This window comes from Accipiter gentilis, chromosome 14 (genome assembly GCF_929443795.1).
Source record: "Accipiter gentilis chromosome 14, bAccGen1.1, whole genome shotgun sequence".
NCBI classification, from domain to species: Eukaryota; Metazoa; Chordata; class Aves; order Accipitriformes; family Accipitridae; genus Astur; species Astur gentilis.
This window is the reverse complement of record NC_064893.1, coordinates 28,934,976-28,946,976: the sequence shown is the minus strand read 5'-3', so window position 1 is coordinate 28,946,976 and position 12,001 is coordinate 28,934,976. Positions and strand designations below refer to the sequence as shown.

At 37.8% G+C, this 12,001-nt stretch overlaps 1 protein-coding gene across 3 annotated transcripts in view; it reads right to left on the bottom strand.

Annotated features, from left to right (window-relative positions):
• PHACTR3 (phosphatase and actin regulator 3) overlaps window positions 1–12,001 on the bottom strand; it is a 116,576-nt gene that overhangs the window by 70,431 nt on the left and 34,144 nt on the right. Inside the window, exon 1 of one of the 3 annotated variants that reach the window (XM_049816547.1) lies at window positions 11,701–11,803. The exons of the other annotated variants lie outside the window; for them this stretch is intronic. The gene's annotated coding sequence lies outside the window, so the exon portion shown is untranslated. Of the gene's footprint in view, window positions 1–11,700; window positions 11,804–12,001 lie in introns of those variants that run through there. 3 annotated transcript variants of the gene reach the window in all.

Below are 12,001 nucleotides of genomic sequence, written 5' to 3'. Positions count from 1 at the left end.
GGTTTAACTTATGTTTTGACCATTTAAGAAGGAAAACAACTCTATTCCTCCACAATGCACTCTGGCACTCAGCAAATAAATTTTACCATGGCAACTGTAAAGCCACTTGAGACATACAAACTCTTCAGTAAAGTGGTCCTTGGTATTTTGCTCTACAAACTAACCTGGATAATCTGTGGTCATTAAAAGTTATTAAAAACCCACAAGAAATAACCTAATATCATGTATTTGTATCATGTTTTCCAATTGTTATGTTAATATAATAGCTGAGTCTTACATAATACTTTTTTGTAAGTATATACCCAAGTGCTTTACAAAGGAGGAAAGCTAAAACACAATCTAGTGTGACCTGTCTCAGGTTGAACCAGTGCTGGAAAGAGAACCTTCACCTCTGAAGATTGGTCCAGCACTCTACTTTTTAGCTTCTTTAGCTAAATTCTGCAGCCCAGCAAATTCTGAATGCAGCCACAGGCCGAGGAAGTTCCACTGAGTTGCCCGGTGGCATGATATATCTTATCTTGCTATGAACATGAAAGAATACAGAAGTTGTGTGGTCAGCACTATGTGGAGTGAGTTCAAACTGAAGGTACACAAATGGATAATGTACCTGTTTTTCTTAAACAGACGTGAATGGTGTGTAGAATGACTGCACTGACAGTCACAGAAAAATATTTTCAATTACTGTAGTGTGCAGCTCTACATGTAGTATGTGCATATTTAGACCTAATTTGATATATAGTTGCCACAGCTGTATGTATGAATCATATAATAGCTGTGTTCTTGGCCAGTTCTGACTATGTACATGTAACTGCTCAGTTACACAAGCAAAACCAAGGATTGCCAATATACGCCTTTCTGCAGACTCATTTAATCATCTGTCTTTGACATTGTGGCCTTAGATTCAGTGCAAACAGAAGGACAACTTCACAGTTCTCACAATTTGCAGAATGAGACCTTGCTATACAAGCATAATTTCTTGCCATGATTTTTCTCAAAATAGATTAATCTTTGTAGAAAATGAGAGCAGAGGCTAATGAGGGTTGAGGCACAGATGGGATGGCACCAGTAGCTACTTCATATAAACACAGCAAAGTAATAGTTTCTAGCATGACATTTAATAAAATCAAGCCCTACTAGGATACACAGCTACAGGAGAATTTATTCTGAAGTCACATATGATGCTGCCTGGCTGTCTTCAGTGGAAATGCATGGCACATGGTCTGTCTCATCTCGACTTCTTCAATTTAATCACACTTTTAATGACCAGAAACACAAACAGTTCCTTTCTCCTCTACAGTAATGCTAATTTTCTTTCTACACCGTTTACTTTGAATAACAAGAGTTCATTTTTAGACTCCTGTTCGGTATTTCATTCAAAGAACTTCACAAGCATCTTCCAAATGCTATTTTGAAGCTTCAGCAATGTTCATTTGTTTATTGATAAGCAATGCAATTTTCCTGGGATTTTCTCCTCTCCCAACCAGACCTCTGTCTTTCAGGACAAGGACAAGGGTTGTTTCTTGGTTTGCTTATGAATCCAGCTCCATTCCTAACTGAGAGAGAAGTGAAAGCTACATAGACCAGAATACAGTTGCACTGTGGGTAATATATATGTTTATTGGCCCCTCGTTTACAGGTGGTCCCTAAAATCTAAATGTTATTCAGGGATGTGTTGCCTTCTATTATGAATTCTGAATACTGAATAATGAACTACTCCAAAAAAAAGTAGCCCAGTGGGAAGAACATCAAACTGTGTTTTAGTAGTTATGGAATGACAGATACATGTTTGCATCTTGATATGTGTGCGCATAACAGTAACTGGCATTCATAATGGCATTTGGTTAGTTGCCATGCTATTGTATGCTTGGAAGAAAATCATATGGTGTGTCTTTTGGCATAAATTGCCTTCCAAATAATCACAGAAGTGCGTATCCACAGTAAACGTCTGTATTAACGAAGGCCAAAACCAGTTTCTTCGACTCAAACTATTTAAAATCATGAGTCAGAGATCCAGAATCACAAGATTGATTGACTGATGGATTGACTTTGGATTTTATTTTCCCTTCAAGGATGTTCTAGCCTAATGGCTGCCTCCTCATTTCTTGTCTGCAGCCAGGAAGATTAAAAAATGTTCAGCTTTTTACATGAAAACTGAAGATTCTTTGCAACTTCCTGGCTCCAGAATTTTATAATCCCAAATCCCAAATGCGATACGCACTATAAAATTACACTAGTTGACAGCTCTGCAGATCCAAAGGCTATGAACTATGCCATCAGTTCATTTGAGACAGCAAAGGCTAGAGCTGGAGAATATATTCTGGATAACATTTTTCAGTGACACCTTTGAGTGGAAGAGTATCCTTACCCTCTCACCACCAGAAATGCTCTTATTAATATTTTTGTTATGAAGGTATTTTTTTCAACTTCCTTCAATTTATCAAAAGTTGAAATGCTGAACATTTCCTTCAAACTGAAATTTTAAAAATACTTTTTCAGAACTGCCAGCATAGTAAAATATCAGTTATTCACATAGTTCCAAGGATCTCTGGATTTGCAGATTGTTGCAGTTGCTGTCTCATTTTATTAATACAATTGGGTTTCACTGTGCCAGTCTCTCTGGAGTATAGCATTTATCACCTTCCAGATGATTGTTATATGCTGTATTGAAAGGGAATTATCACCTATCTTCCATCTTCCTGAGAGAAATAAGAAAAACTGGGAATAACGGGAGAACCAAAAGGATCCCGATGTTTTTCTCTACTTTGTGCAGCTGTTTGTAGCTGACTTCCAGTGGCAGCGCAGGTGTAACATGACAGTTACAGTCAACAAAGGGCACTGTGCCTGTGCCACACGAACAGGCCCCATCCTATTTCTCTGGCACTGAAAATGAGGGAGAAGACTTTCGGCTTGCTGACATAGGGAGGGAAAGAGTCCTTTGCCTGTATTACTGTTGCTAGGTGTCTGAATTGTAACATTGCCTTGAAAATTGCATTCCACCCCCCCCCCCCCCGCCTTTTTTTTTTTTTTTTTTTTTTTTTTCAGTGGGAGAGGGACAAGGGAAAGGAAGAAAATTCTGGGATTTCCTTGGCTGTCTGATTTTTGAACCATTAGGGCGCATGTGGATGAAATTTTCAAGGCTTATTCTCCAAAAGTGAAAATCAGTTTCTGATACTTGAATGTATTTGTTCATCTTCCAAAGTACTGCCTAGGTAGTATGGTGCTTGGTGATCATGCCTGGATAATCTTGCAAGAGGCTGAGATCTACTTTTGGAGAAAAATATAGTGCTGCAAAAATAACGTTAGGGTCTGATAGTTCAATTTTCTGTGAGTGACAGAGCTTATTTCTTCTTGAAGAACATTAATAGATTTTGCAAATACACAATAGAAATTAATTAATTTTCTGGCCCACATGGTTATTCAGAAGAGCTTGATAAAGTGAGTCATAAAGGCTCAATAACCTATGGTTTAATTTAAGTTACCTGACTTCTAAGAAAATCTCAAGATTTTCTGGGGAGGGAGGTGAACTTGCTGTAGAAAGAATTAAAGAACAGGGAAGGACTGGGGAAGTAAGTCTGAGAAAGCCATCACAAGCAGCCTCAAGGGAAGATGGGATGGCAGTAACCCATGCTTCATATTTGAATCCTGTCCTTTGTTTTAGTTTTTAAGTAATACTTGGCAGCAAAGTTATAAATAAATAGATTAGCCAGAAGCAGAAGGTTGAGAGGGGGTTGGCTGCATTAAATATTACAAGTAACTGTCAGATTAGTGACATGTGGCATTTTCCTCTTCAACCACTGCGCAACGGGTGAAGTTGAGCGTTTGTTGTACAGTTAACAAGTCATGGGATATTTAAACAAACCGGTACTTTCATCAGGTCATGTTTCTAGCTTTTCATTACATTACTTTTGAAACTGACCCTGATTTTATACTGTAGGCAGTTATATTCCCTGAAATACATTCCTCTGCATATATGGAGCATGAAAAATTAATTCCATTAACAGGTATTCTCTAACTAGGTCTCCAGAGTTCTGCAAGCCTGAATTATGCTGCATTTACCAGTATCTTTTTAATTTTGCATGTTCTAGGTAAAAAAGTTTCCTTAAAAAATCATTGCCCTCTTCTCTATAATGGCAACAAGAAGGGAAGAGGATATCAAAAAGTTCCTCATCAGCATAAATAAATTAAAATCCCCACTTCATAGAAGCCAAGAGGAATGAAGCTGCTATTAAATGTTTTAAGAGGAAGCTAGTGACAGAGATGACCAAAATGAAGCTCCCCAGACTAAATATATTAGCGACTCTCTCCACACCTGTATTTTTAAATGTGAGATAATCTATGACAATTGAAACATCTTTGAAGGTAGTGCGGCTGGAGAAGGGATTGTGATACAATGTATTTAAATAATGGGAGATAACATTTGCAGTTCTTCTGTATTTGCAGGTTAAAGTTCAGCTTTCTGTTAATAAGGCCAGTCTCGTATTTCTATCACAACTGTCTCTACTCAGGCTCCTCCTCTCTTTTTCATCTATTTCTGTACTTGCCTGATGATGCCTCATTTTGCAGGGATTTCAAAGGTTTGCAAAAATTTCACAGCAGTAACCCACGTGTCATCCAGCAAGGGAGATCTATGTACACTACTTACAAACTCATAAAGTTCTACTTGCTGCATAATAGCAAATTCGTGTTTAATTAGATATTTTTGTTTTTTCATTATCCAGCTTGCATGTATAATTGTAATAACTGTGCCCATGGGGTAGATACACAGCTGTATATGTAAACTGGACTGAGGCATCTGCTTGCACAGCTTCTCTGTAAATCTGGAGCTGGATATGTAAAAGCAAGTACATTACAGGCAGCCATGATAGGTATAAGGAAGCATCGCGTGCACCTACATTGCAGAATGGAGAGCAAGAATTCCTCTGCTCTGGCCGCATTAGGAGCGGAGTGACACTGAGCAGGAGAACACAAGCGACAGGGCAAAAGCAAAGAGGTGCTTCCAGGAGCTGCTATGACACAAGGCACATGGATTCCCTTTCACAGAGCTTAGTGGTTTTGCACTGCATAAGAGGCAGAAAGGATGTGGTAAAACTGCGCCTGACCTTTCAGCAACTTCTCATCCTAGCAAATGCCAGCAGTATAGCTCCCATGACCTACATGGCTTGGCGGTGGCTGGTGGGGAAATAGCTAGTTAGGGTGGGGAATGGCTATGGTGAAGTTTTCACAAACAGCGTGCTTCTCTCCAAGCAGCACGGCTATCCAATGGGCAGTGTTGCAAGCCAGAGAGATCTTGTGGGAAGACAAATCTGTAATGCAGGCAGCCGATATCGTAAGTGTGTGGCAGGGACCTGTGTAGGCTGTACTGCCCTGCCCACTTCTCCTGCTGGGTAATGTCAGGTTTTTCTCTGCTGATGTGCAGAGCCTTCCCTTGGGCTTTTGGTCCACTAACATTTATGGTTCATGATTTTATTGGGGAATTAACAGTTTTTTTCTTTGCTGGCTGCTGTTACACTATCGGGTTTGTGTTGTTCCTTTGGCTTTTGATAAGCAAAAGCTCTCTGACAAAGTTAATAATCTTTTCGGCACATTCTGGGCTGGAAGCTGCTCTGTTTATGACAGTCCCCAATGACAGCTTGCGGCACCCTTGTGCTGGTTAGGTCTCCTGCTGACCAGGTGAAATGCTTCTAACAACTCCTCATTCACACTTCTCTTACTTGTCACTTCAAAGATGCATTATTTGTTTGTAATGACATGTGGCAACACAGTTGCTAAATGCTTAGCAAAATAATTATGGTGTTGCTATGACTGAGAGTGGTTCATAGCAGAACTAGCTTTGGTGGATATATCAGGAAAAAATGTTGCTAAGGGGCAGCTCACTTGTTTTTCAGTAAATCCTTATCAGGAAAGATTAATTATTCTTCTAACACACCCAGTGTTGCCAGCTCAGGATTCTACCCCAAGTTTACAGTATTTGTGCTTCAGTGTAGTTATTTTTTCAGACAATTATCCATACATTGGTCACTATTTACGTTTCTTGACTCACTTTTCATAAAGACTGTCTATGTGCATGGGCCAAGGTATCCCAAACCTGGGAGTACTGTTGATTTTTTTTTCTTAGTGCAGTCCTGCCACTGACTTGTCTGGTGGCCTTGAGCAATCTCTTTCCTCCCTCTGGGCTTCATTTATCCACTTTGAGTAAAAAGGATACAAGTAATTTCATTTACTGTGGAAGGAATGACTATCATTTGCAATGTCCATTGGATTCTTAAGATAATAGATGGATGTCTGTTTAATAGAGAGGACATTCCTGGCAGTTGCTTTGGCAGGAGGGTGCCTTCCCCGTGACAAGAGCTATTCAGTGCCATTTTAGGCAAAGAGAAAACTGATGGCTTTAGAATCATGCAGTGCTAGTGAGGGGGAAATGAGAAAGATGCACAGAGTTTCTGAGATGGTCCTGTTCTCCTCATTTGGGCAAACTTTAATTTTTGAATGCCAACCTTTTCCCTACAGTATCTCCTTAACTTTCCCATTGCTATTCATGGTATTTTAGGACAGCTTTATCTGGAGTTATGGGCATATATTTCACCTGGGTTTCAAACATAGTATGCTTTTAACAACTTAAAAGCATCCTGTAGGCATCTTGCTTTTTGGACTATTTCAGGGTTTTCTTTTTTACCTAATCACCTCATTCTTATGTAGTACCTTTTCTAGAAATTAAGTATCTGTATGCTGGATGCCCTGGGCCTCCTATCCCCCCACAATTGTATTTTGGCTGTTACCCACTTAAACCCTTATGAACTGAGTCCTGAGCACCACTCAAGATCAAATTCAGAATGGTACCTCTTCTTGTGGGTTCTAAGATTAGCCATTTGATGAAGCAGTCATTTACTGTGTCCAAAATTATTCAACCCTACATCATGTCCTGAAGAGGCAGTGACCTAGGCTATATGAGGGGAGTTGAAATCTTCTACTATTGATACTTGTCTGTAATTTACATCTTTTCCTTAACATTTCAGCTCCTGAAGTCTTTTTCACTGAAAACTGAAATTTCCGGAGTCACATTTAAGTGTATTTTATTCGCTCAACATATTTTTTCACTGAGATGGTTATGCAAATATTAATAACCTCTGTAAACAAGAACAAACCACACAGGAGAAACGCCTCCTTAACCTGGTCCCTGAAGAGCCATTTGGAACAAATGCCTGTGTGCATAATACAGTTTTTTCTAATTAGCATCTCTGGCAACAAGCCACTTGGGTATATTTGATATGCTTTTATCTTAAGATGAAATTTACATTTGCTGCTAGGTAGCTCTGACATCTTCATTCTTGTTCTAGATCTCTGTCATAACATGATTATTGTGTGATCACTACTTGCAGCAAACCAGCCCCTGTTGTATAGGGTTCAGGTTTGGCTCTAATCATGCCAAATAAGGAGGTTTTGGTTGTTCAGGTTTTTTTGCAACTTACCTCTTAGATTTCAAAAATTATTGTTGTAAAAGTTGCAAGGCAGATTTTTTTTTTTTTTTCTTGGAGCCATATAACAACTCCAAGATACAAGCTGTAAAAACAACCAAGAAAATAATTGATAAATAAAAGTGTCTTTCTGAAGAGACTGCAATTTAAATATTCAAAAAAAAAAGGTTAGTCAAACTTTACAAGACAGACTGTGCCACAGACTTTTCCAAAGTTTTGACCAACTGGATATAGAACAGATCCTTTCCTTAGTCCAGTATTCTAACCACAAAACTTTTTCCTACCACAGAGAGCTAAGTCCTCTCAAAAATAATTTTTCAAGGACAGATTCACAATCAGTGTTATAAATTATTACAGCTCTTATGAAATCAGTTGATCTAAAACTGCATATATCAACTGAGGATCTGCTACAGGACTGTCCATTAAAAAATAAGTAAGTAAAAAAATATACATCAAATGAAAGCACTATCATAAACATTAGAGATAGATAGTAAAGGGATTTCTTGTGCTATAAAAAATTCCATAATTTTCAAAATTTTTATGTTAAAATAGAACCTTATTTTTCAATTCTTGGAAACAATGAGAAAATTTTCCCAGGTCACAGTAGGAACTGTTGTCTAAATCAGAGCAGTCATTCGACTAATTCAGTTAAAGCATTTTCACTATTAGGTTACTTACCAGCTGCTTTAGTGAAAACTGAGTCTTTATTCTGAAGTGGAAAAAAGGATGGAAAATGTCATACCATTGCAAAGTTACCTCTCATAGATGTCACTTTCAGAGATTAGAAATAGAAAAAACAAACTGCAATAATAAGGTAAAGTGACTGCTACAAAGCAAACAGCAATCTAATTCAGTTCACCACATGGGCCTTTGGGATTTTCATACCTTATGTGCTTAATCACATTTCAGATGATGTCCATTCTCTAAGAAAAACATTTCTATTTCCCCAGGTTAGCAGATTTCTTCCTCCAAACAGCTTTGTAATCCGTTCTCTATCACAAGAGCCTGTTAAGTGTTTAGGTCAAAACCACAGAACAGGAAAACACTAACACAAAATTGGAAATCTTTAAACCACTCTCAGTGGAGATTTGTACACCTCTAACACCACAAGGAGAGTAAGGAAAAGTATTCCAGTCACACAAATCTGAAGTTGTACTGGGCAGTTTTCACTGTGACAAGGCCATGCTGAAGTAAATGCTACCCATGACGCTACCCATATGAGGTCTACTATAAATCAACTCCTTTTCAATCCACCAAAAACTCCACAAATCAAATTCTGTCAACTCAGGGTTGCTTTATAATTGCAAAATAGTGCCAGATTTCAAGCAGAAACAAGGGATTGGTGGTGGACAAAATATTTCCACACATTTGAGATCCATAAATTAATCAAGTATAATTTATCAACTTGTAATATCAATAATAATATAGCATTCATGGCATGCTCTTGTGTATAACATTTAATGCTTACAACATAGCCACTACAGATTATTACAGGTATGAGGACTGGCGCTACTAGGAATTACACATTATAGATTCAGTCTATTGACTAACACTATAAATCCAATGGCAAAACCCATATTGATCTTTTAAAGGGAGATTAAAATACTTTATCTAGGTTTACTTTAAAAGATGTTACCTCCAAGAGCCACTGAAAGTCTCCTTAGCCCTTTAATGTGTATAATTTCACTTCTTTTTTAAAGGGAGCTCTTAACCTGGGTTATTTCAGTGCTACACTTCACAACATTGCCTCAGAAACCATTCAGTGGGCAAAAATGAAGGACAAGCAGTTGAGTGCAGGGTGATGAACTACATGTGGGAATGGAAATAAATAGCTAAAAGCAGAACAACTTCTTAATTGGCTTTACGTTCAAAGCACATGTCCTAAAATTTTGTCCCAGGCTTAGATTTCAGAGAAGAAAAATTGTGCCTGGGAATGGTGAAGTGTAGGATTACAATATGAAAGAAAGAAAGATCTGGAGTCAAAATTTCAATAGAGAAAAAACTCAGCTGGAGAGATTTAAAGGGAAAAAGAAAAGTTAAAGTCAAAGCATACTACCATCAACAGCATCAAATAGATTCCAAGATTTTGGACCACTGTTTCTCTATTGGAAAATACCTGATGGGTTCTGATAAAGGTTTCATCCTCATTCCAATCTGCTGGTTCAGTTCAGTTACCCTGTTACTCTGTGCAGTAGATCTACTGGCTGAAATACTGCTGATGAAACAGTGATGTTGATCTGTGTGGCAGAAGGTCTGGGGCTCTTTTAATTTAGATCCTGAAGTCTTTACTAGAACTCGTACATGCATGCTGTTAGTTACATAATCTTAATGCAATATTCTGTAGTCATTCACTGAGAAATATTATCACCACTGTATGGTGGCTTTGCTGCAAAAGTTGTGAATGGGTCAGGGAACTGTGGGAAAACGTAGATGGAGAAGGCCTTGGAGAGCTAGGTTCTCACTCCTACACCTGCCGGACTGCTCAAGGGGGAAAGGAATAAGTTATTTAAACAGGGTGCTCATCTTGAAACTACAGTTGACATGCAAAACTTCAGGTAGGTAAGAATCCACAACAGAATTTAGTAGACATTATTCTCTAAGCATATAAAATGCTGCTTTATCTAACGGTTCTGGAAAATCATAGTATACATGTCTCAAGTGAGGCAGTCAAAATTAGTATTTTTAAATCTCTCTCTGATGCTCTGCACACTCATCAACTATGTAAGGTGGACACACCAGCTCCACACTACTTAGGGCTTTTGTGGAGCAGGTACTGTAGTGATAGGCGCTACAGAAAAACTTCCGAATATATTAATACTTCTGCCTTCATAGTTTACAGGAGAAAAATGTGTGTGATCATGCACTTAAAGGCTGCATCATAATGCATATGCACAAGGAACCAAATGAAGGTTGCGTAGGCAACCATGATTCTGGCATTTCCTAAGTTTTTGTGCTTGCCTTTAAAATCTTAATAATGTGCTCTTAATATAGTGGCTTTCTGGTATATAACATGTAATTATCTGAAACTACGTATGTGATGTTTTCTCAGTATCCGGAGAACATTTTAGTTTGTGCTTTAAAAGGCTCCTGAAGAATAATCATTATTTAACTAAAACATCTTTGGCTTTCTTTTCATGTTGCTTTTGTGTGGAAGCCACTGAACAGCTTTTCACATACCAGATGAATAATGTGTAGGAAGAGTGAGAGAGGAAGGGAATTGATGGCTTTTTTTTTTTAAGTATGTGAATTTAGTTTCACCAGGCACTTTATTTTAATCATAATGCACATCCAAATTTATTATAAAAAAAAAAAAGGATCTCCTTCTGAATGCTTCAATATGTTGTTTTATACATTATTGAAAAAGTTCATATTTTACAAAAAAATACATTTCTTTTCAACTGATTTTTTAAGTTGTAGGTTGAAAATGAATATACATCAGCGTCTTAAATACTAGGTAGCATAAAAACATTCTGCAGCTTCAAATTATACAGCAAAATGCAATCATATACATGCTGGACAACTGTTAGATTACCTGAGCAGATTTAAAGGTTTCACAGAAATAAACTTTCTTACACTGTTGGACTTTTTAGAGAAACTCTTTTTCTCATCAGTGCCAGGAGGAAAGAGACCAACTATCCAATACATGTCTAAACTGAAAAGCATTGTGACATGCAGTAGGAAAAATTCCCCATTCCTTGCCCCCCCCCCCCCCCCCCGCAACATAACTGTAGACATAAATCCCTCTCTCTGCTGAAAAATTGTATATATCAATATTGAAATGAAGCACGTGTAATAGTTATGCAATTAATCTGCCAGCACCATCACTTATTCCTAGTTTTGGAGGAATATATTCATGGTTATGAAATGTATGATTTTTGGAGCACAAAGTATGAAAGAACAATCCTACTTTTTCAGCTAAAAGATAGCCAATGGATTTTTTTTTCCTATATTCCTAATGATCACAGAGATAACACATTCTTGCATATTGTATCACAAGAAAAATATCATAGGAGTCCCAATTCCTTAATGTTAAAAGCTAGCTGCATATCCTCAACACAGGATCTCAGCAATATTTAAAAAATGCCCAAATCTTTAGGGTACATAGTGTCCACTCAGCTCAGTTAAAACTCCAAGTAAATATGATAGATCAGTTTAACAATATAAGGCATCAGTAGCAAGAAGTAAGTATCAATTTTTCTATTTATTTCTTCTATTCCTTGCTACTTACCCCTGAGTGCTGCTGTTGCTTGGAGCACACAGAATACAGCAGCTCAATCCGAGGAAGAAAACGGTTATTTCCTTTCACCTTCTGTTACTGATCTCTCTTGAAACTCCTTCACTTTTTCTCTTCAAGTTGCATAGGAATACAAGGATAGACCCTTTGGGCTCTATCCAGGTCTGTTTATATTATGTAAAACAGATGAATGCATTTCCTATTTTAACCATGAAAATCATGTCTTCACTGACAGGCGCCTGGATCATTAATAGTATACTGTATGCAACTGTGAAAACCCACGTAATGCTCAGAA